The sequence below is a fragment of the Myxocyprinus asiaticus genome, chromosome 35 (genome assembly GCF_019703515.2).
Source record: "Myxocyprinus asiaticus isolate MX2 ecotype Aquarium Trade chromosome 35, UBuf_Myxa_2, whole genome shotgun sequence".
NCBI classification, from domain to species: Eukaryota; Metazoa; Chordata; class Actinopteri; order Cypriniformes; family Catostomidae; genus Myxocyprinus; species Myxocyprinus asiaticus.
In genome coordinates, this window is record NC_059378.1 from 36,749,511 (window position 1) to 36,756,947 (window position 7,437).

The window sequence follows — 7,437 nt, forward strand, 5'->3', positions numbered from 1 at the left end:
ACCTCTTAGTCCACCTAGATTAGAGCCTAGAACCACCTATACTAGTTGGTTGTTGTTCGTGTATCTGCAAAAAAATATATGCAATACATATAGGTTTGGTCTTTACTGATCCATTGTGAAATGGGGACCCTTGTGGTTTGAATCAATAACCTTTTGGTAAGCCCCATCCTGAGTGTTTGATTCACTGTCATATAGAAAAACATTTCTTTGGTCAAGATCTCTTATTTCCTCCCTCAGTATGGGCCTGTGTGTGACAGAATTGTCCTTTTTCAATGTAAGTGCCTTGCAGTGCAACCATCTGCTAGGAAGACCTCATCATTTCAAGACACAGTGGGTTGTTTGCTAAAGTCACATTTTGTTTTACAAATTATCATATAATATATTCAAATCACCTGTGGTGTTACGGAATAACCAGATAATTGAGGGCAAAGAACAAAGCTATATCCTTCATCTGGGGGAAAAAACACACATTGTCCCCCACCGTATTGCTCTGAGTTAAGACAGCTAATGTGACATTCAAAGCGGTGTTGACTGATTCCTGCCTGATAACATAGTTTCCTGGCATATCCTTACAGATTAATTAATTTATGAACCCTTCTTATTTCATTAATTTAATACTTTGAAGGAGCAAAGATACACCTGGCGTCAATCGTAATTATTTTACTGATGCTAAAATTAGCGACTAGCGCAAGGCAAACATTTGCAGTGTTAGACCAGAGTCTCCTTCAAACAAAGATTGGTGATCAATAAATATCACTCAGGATGATTTTAACTAATTAGAAAGGTAAAAGAAAAAGAGGAGACTCTGTGCAGGGAAAAGCTGTTGGCAATCGACTTTGCAAGGCAGTCAGAGCCAATTCGGTTTTATTATTGTGATTAGTATAAAAAAAGAAGAAGACTGAATTAGTGAGCGAAAGAAACATTTGAGGTTTGTAAATGCCGGGCAGTAGAAAAAAAGAGTCTGTAAGTATGAGCTAGCCATGCTGTCTACTGCCTAAATAGGCAGCTGCCTTTTAAGGCAGCATCCTGACTGAAAATGGAAATGAAACCTCATAAGATTTGGAACGCTCTACATATGCAGCAAACAGGCTGTGCATCATACAAATAGCACTCCGCACATGAAGCACACAAGAGACTCACAATTTATTTCAAATGAGTTTGATGTTAGCATGTTGCTAAGCTAACACAACAGTACCCTAAGACAGTGTTTCCCAACCTTTTTTGCAGCAAATACCCCTTCATCGACACAAAACTAAAGATGTGTACCAAAAGCTAAATACCATTTAAATACTGATATATATATATATATATATATATATATATATATATATATATATATATATAAACATCATACATACTGTATAAATATCATCGAATTCCTGTTTTTATTTTTTTATAATAAAATCTGATATAGTTACAATTACATATTGCGATCATCATTTGCTGAAGATTACTTGTTTCACGCTGTCTGTCTTGCAAGTGTTGCAGAGTCAGCAGCAGATCCTCACACAGACGGGCACTCCGCTTCTCAAATCAAATCAAAATCAAATCACTTTTATTGTCACACAACCATATACACAAGTGCAATAGTGTGTGAAATTCTTGGGTGCAGTTCCGAGCAACATAGCAGTCGTGACAGAGATGAGACATATACCAATTTACAATAAACTTCAGATTTACACAACACAATTTAAAATCTAATATACACATAATTACACACAACACAATATACAAATAATAACATACAATGTACATTATACAATACACACAATATAGAATACACATTATACAATAAAAAAATAGTATATATAGTATATATAAAATGTACAGTAGGTTGTATTTTACTGTACTGACATTCAGGCTGTCGGTTGATAGTCAGTTGCCAGTGTGTAGTTAAGAGAGATATAATTATGCCAGTCCAGTGTGAAATAATAAGACTAATAAAGTGCAGTGCTGATGTATATTGATCGTGAGAGATCAAGAATTCAAAAGTCTAAATGCTTGGGGGAAGAAGCTGTCATGAAGTCGGCTGGTGCAGGTCCTGATGCTGCGATACCACCTGCCTGATGGTAGCAGTGAGAGCAGCCCATGGTAAGGGTGGCTGGAATCTCTGATGATCCTCCGAGCTTTTTTCACACACCGCCTGGTATATATGTTCTGGAGGGAGGGAAGCTCACCTCCGATGATGTGTCTGGCAGTTCGCACCACCCTTTGCAGGGCTTTGCGGTTGTGGGCAGTGCTATTGCCGTACCAGGCAGAGATGCAGCCAGTCAGGATGCTCTCTACAGTGCTGGTGTAGAACAGTGTGAGGATGTGGCGGTTCATTCCAAACTTCCTCAGCCATCTCAGGAAGAAGAGGCGCTGATGAGCCTTCTTCACAACAGCCTCAGTGTGGACAGAGCATGTGAGTTCCTCAGTGATGTGGACACCCAGGAACTTGAAGCTGCTGACTCTCTCCACTGGTGCTCCATTGATGGTGATGGGGCTGTGTTCTCTTTCTCTTCTCCTGAAGTCCACCACAAGCTCTTTGTCTTACTGACGTTGAGGGAGAGGTTGTGCTCCTGACACCAGCGTGTCAGATTGTGCACTTACTCTCTGTAGGCTGTTTCACCATTGTCAGTGATCAGACCTACCACCGTCGTATCATCAGCAAACTTAATGATGGCATTGGAGTCGTGTGTTGCCACACAGTCTTGTGTGTACAGGGAGTACAGGAGTGGGCTGAGAACACAGCCCTGTGGGGCTCCAGTGTTGAGGGTCAGTGATGAGGAAATGTTACTGCCCATTCTAACCACTTGGCATCTGCTTGACAGGAAGTCCAGGATCCAGCTGCACAGCGAGCTGTTTAAGCCCAGAGCCTGGAGTTTCTCATCAAGCTTGGAGGGCACTATGGTGTTGAATGCTGAGCTGTAGTCTACAAACAGCATTCTCACATAAGTGTTCCTTTTTTCTAGGTGGGAGAGAGCAGTGTGTATTGTAGATGCAATGGCATCATCAGCGGAGCGGTTGTTGCGGTAAGCAAACTGCAATGGGTCCAGTGATGGAGGCAGCACAGAGCAGATATAATCTCTGATTAGTCTCTCAAAGCATTTGCTGATGATGGGGGTCAGAGCAACAGGACGCCAGTCATTTAAGCAAGTAATTTTGGATTGCTTTGGTACAGGCACAATGGCGGATGTTTTAAAGCATGTGGGGACTACAGACAAAGAGAGGGAAAGGTTGAAAATGTCCATAAAAACACCGGCCAGTTGGTTCGCACACGTTCTGATGACGCAGCCCAGAATGCCGTCTGGACCCGCAGATTTACGGATATTCACCTGTCAGAAGGATCGTGTTACATCCGCTACAGAGACGGAGAGTGAACTAATGTCTGTAGCTTCGGCCACGAGTGCTCTCTCTGTGAGGGCGGTGTTGTTTCCCTCGAAACGTGCATAAAAAGTATTTAGCTCATCCGGGAGAGAGGCAGCGGTGTTCATGGCAGAGTTTTTATTCCCTTTAAAGTCCGTGATGATATTAATTCCCTGCCACATGCTTCTAGAGTTGGTGGTGTTAAACTGTCCTTCAGTCTTGTTCCTGTACTGGCGTTTTGCTGCTCTGATAGTTTTTTGGAGTGCATAACTGCCTTGTTTATGCTCCTCCGTGTTCCCGGAATTAAAAGCGGAGGTCTACGCATTAAGTACTGTGCGTACATTGCTATTAATCCAAGGTTTCTGGTTCGGGTAGATCCGTATTGTTTTGGAAGGAACAACATCCTCTACCCACTTTCTGACGAAACAAGTGACGCTATCAGCGTTAAACTCGATGTCGTCATCAGAGGTGGACCGGAACATCTCCCAGTCCACGTGATCAAAACAGTCTTGTAGCGTAGAGTCTGATTGGTCCGACCAGCACTGGATCGTTCTGAGGGTGGGTGCTTCCTGTTTCAGTTTCTGCCTGTAAGCGGGCAGAAGCAGAACGGAAGAGTGGTGCAATTTGCCAAATGGTGGGCAGGGGAGGGATTTGTAGCCATCCCAGAAGGGAGAGTAGCAATGGTCCAAAACCTGGTCCCCTCATGTGTTAAAATTGATGTGTTGGTGGTATTTTGGTGCAACTGATTTGAGATTGGCTTTGTTAAAGTCCCCGGTCACAATGAACGCGGCCTCAGGGTGCGCGGTTTCCTGCTTGCTTATAATCCCATACAGTTCCTTGAGTGCCCGGACTGTGTCGGCTTGTGGCGGGATGTACACAGCTGTGATAATGACCACTGTGAATTCCCTCGGTAGCCAGAATGGTCGACATAGAAGCATGAGAAATTCCAGATCAGGAGAGCAGAAAGACTTGATAGAATGTACGTTCCTCTTATCACACCAGGATTTGTTGATCATAAAACATACACCACCACCTCAGCTTTTACCTGAGAGGTCTTTCGATTTGTCCGCTCGGTGCACAGAGAACCCCACGGGTTCGATGGCTGAGTCTGGAATCTCCGCAGACATCCAAGTTTCTGTTAGGCAGATAATGCAGCAGTCACTCATCTCTCGTTGGAAAGAGATCCGCACTCACAGCTCGCAGAGCTTGTTGTCCAGAGACTGAACATTTGCCAGTAGAATACTGAGTAGCGGGGGTTGATTTGCGCGACGTCTTACTCTGATGAGAATGCCGGCTCTGTTTCTCCTTTTCCTTCTGCGTTTCCGCAGCAGGGCTGCCCAGACAAAGGGCTCCACTGGTGTGTTTGTAAACAGCAGGTCGGCATTGAGGAATTTGAAGTCCGGTTTACGATGTGTAATTGCGGAACCAATGTCCAAAAGTGTTTGTCTGTCGTAGACAATAAGGCAGACAACATCCAAGACAAAAAACATAAGAATTGTAAACAAAACAAACAAAAAACTACAATGTTGTGTCGGAACTCGCAACGCAGCAGCCATACTCGGCGCTCCGTATCAGGTGTCACGCTAAATTCCGCGACCGTTCACCCCTCTCTTTCAAAATAAACTGTCCTAGGGAGTGATATCAGCCCCTGTGCTATCCTTCCCCACCCATCTCACTGATACTGCTACAGTGTCTGTCTGTCTATCTGAAAAGTGTCCTCATCTGCTAGACTTGGGTAAAAGAAGGTATCTAAGGGACTGTTCACACCGAATGTGTTTTTGATTCCATCTGTGCTGTTTTTCAATTGTCTTTCTATGTAAACATGCACTAAACCATCAGTCACCAATTAGCGCACTGCAGTCCGGGTCCAGACCCCAGATGGGTTCCATCTGGACCGTGAGACATCATTACTTTGATTACCCCATCTCACTGTTTGTACACTTTAAGCTGTGAACACCGCAAGTGCTCAGGGGCACAGGGTCTTTCAGCACTCTATCCTCGATTATTTTTCTCTAGAACCGAACACACTTCATTTACACCCCTTCAAGCTCTGTGCACATTGTCTCTCTCTTCCCCGGCCCACATGTGAGTAGACATCAGGTGCTGTGTACAGCTGGGTGTGCAGCTCTATGCAGTGCCTCGTGTCTACTCACATGCGGGTCGGGGGAGCTGCAGACCCAGTTATTTAACGAAAGTAGACCGTAGAGGAAAAATAGAGTGAGCAGCAGTATAGATGGATTCCGGGCCAACATCTTCCGCTAAAAAACACACAGCAGAAAACAAGATTGAAGCAAAGTGAATTCATCTTCATGTGTCTGATAAACTCTGACGGTTCAGCTAAGCCAGGTTTGTGATTGGACAATACCCCTACGCTAAACGGACATTTTTGACTGTTGCTCCACATCTCGCTGAGTTTTCAGCATCTTACGGAGGAGTGCCACATATTTACAATGCTGCTTCAAGTCAAAAGAACTTCGAACTTTTAAAAATGTGTTTTGAGACACCTGCCTTCAATTCCAAGTTACTTAGACCCAGAAACACATTTAAAGTTTTTTGCACTAAATAAAAAAATAAAGTTTCTGCTTTCTAATTATGTAATTATTACGTTTCTAATCATGGTTGAGATATAATCATTTAAAAGGCTGTCATAAAACCTTGTTTATATTCTGTCTCAAACACTGACTGTGACCCTATTCCCAACTCAGACATGGACCCTGGTCCTCATCCTGGCCCTGACACTTACCCTTATCCCAGTCCTAGGGTCAAAACTAATCTCAGCCTTGAATCTCTGGACATGTCTATGCTTCACACTTTTAACAGAGTCTCTGCCCTTTTCAGAGAACTTACCCAGCCATTTTTACCAAGAATATATATCAGATCCTAAGCAACTAATTAGCCCGGTTGCTAGGGTGGGTAGAGTCACGTTGGGTTAACCTCATCGTGGTCGCTATAATGTGTGGTTCTCGCTCTCAGTGGGGCGCGTGGTGGGTTGTGCGTGGATGCCGCAGAGAATAGCTTGATGCCTCCACATGCGCTAGGTCTCCATGGTAACATGCTCAACAAGCCATGTGATAAGATGCACGGATTAACTGTCTCAGATGCGGAGATTGAGGCAAGTCACTACGCCACCATGAGGACCTAGAGCGCACTGGGAATTGGGCATTCCAAACTGGGAAAAAAAAAAAAAAAAAAAAAAGAACATACAGTATATCAGAGAAGCTTTGGCAGATCTTTTGCAACTTCAGAATGATGAGGATTGTTGCATCAGCATGATGAGGCTGTACAAAGATGCTGGATGCACAAGTGACCTTGCTCAAAAACTCAAGGAGCTTTTTGGCCAGCATATTCAATGGATGTGGGCGTGGATTGTAGTAAGACGTGTTCTTTGGATTGTTTACCATAAAGGACATCTATTGGAAGAAATAAATGGCACACTATGCAACATTCTTTAATATCTGAGTTAAAATGCTAGCCTTTTCCTTTTCCAGTCCTCCCAGACTGAGTCAGATTGCAGTACTTAATAATATACTAATATTTATTTAACTGAGTTGCATTTCAACACACAATATTATTTTTCTTTGAATATAAGGTTGGACACTTATAGTGTTCATCTGAAGATGTATAATAGGTGATTATATTGTGCAAAAGTTTTTCCCAGTATATTTCGTTTTTTTTTTTTTCAGCACTCCCAGAAATGTTGTAGCCTGTAGGGTGCATTCTTGTACCATAGATGCATCCTAAATTTGTGGGTTTATTTGTTTTTGATTGGTGGCTGGTTGAACTGTCTCAGTGTTATTTATTTATTATTACTATTTTTTTTTAGTTACTGGTTTAAAAAGAATTTTTTTTTTTTTGTTTGTTTTTGCTATAAGAAGTTGTGCTACTCTGTAACAACTCTTGGAAATTTGTGCTGTATATATATTGATACTGTAGGTTATTGTTTTTACAATGTAGGCTTTACTTTGTACACAGTGTTATCGCACACTATTTGTCATTTATCAGCATGTATACCTTTTCATTGTCAAATTGAAAACATTTAATATCCTCTTTTTACTGAAGACAACAAGTGTCTTTGGCTTATGTTTATAC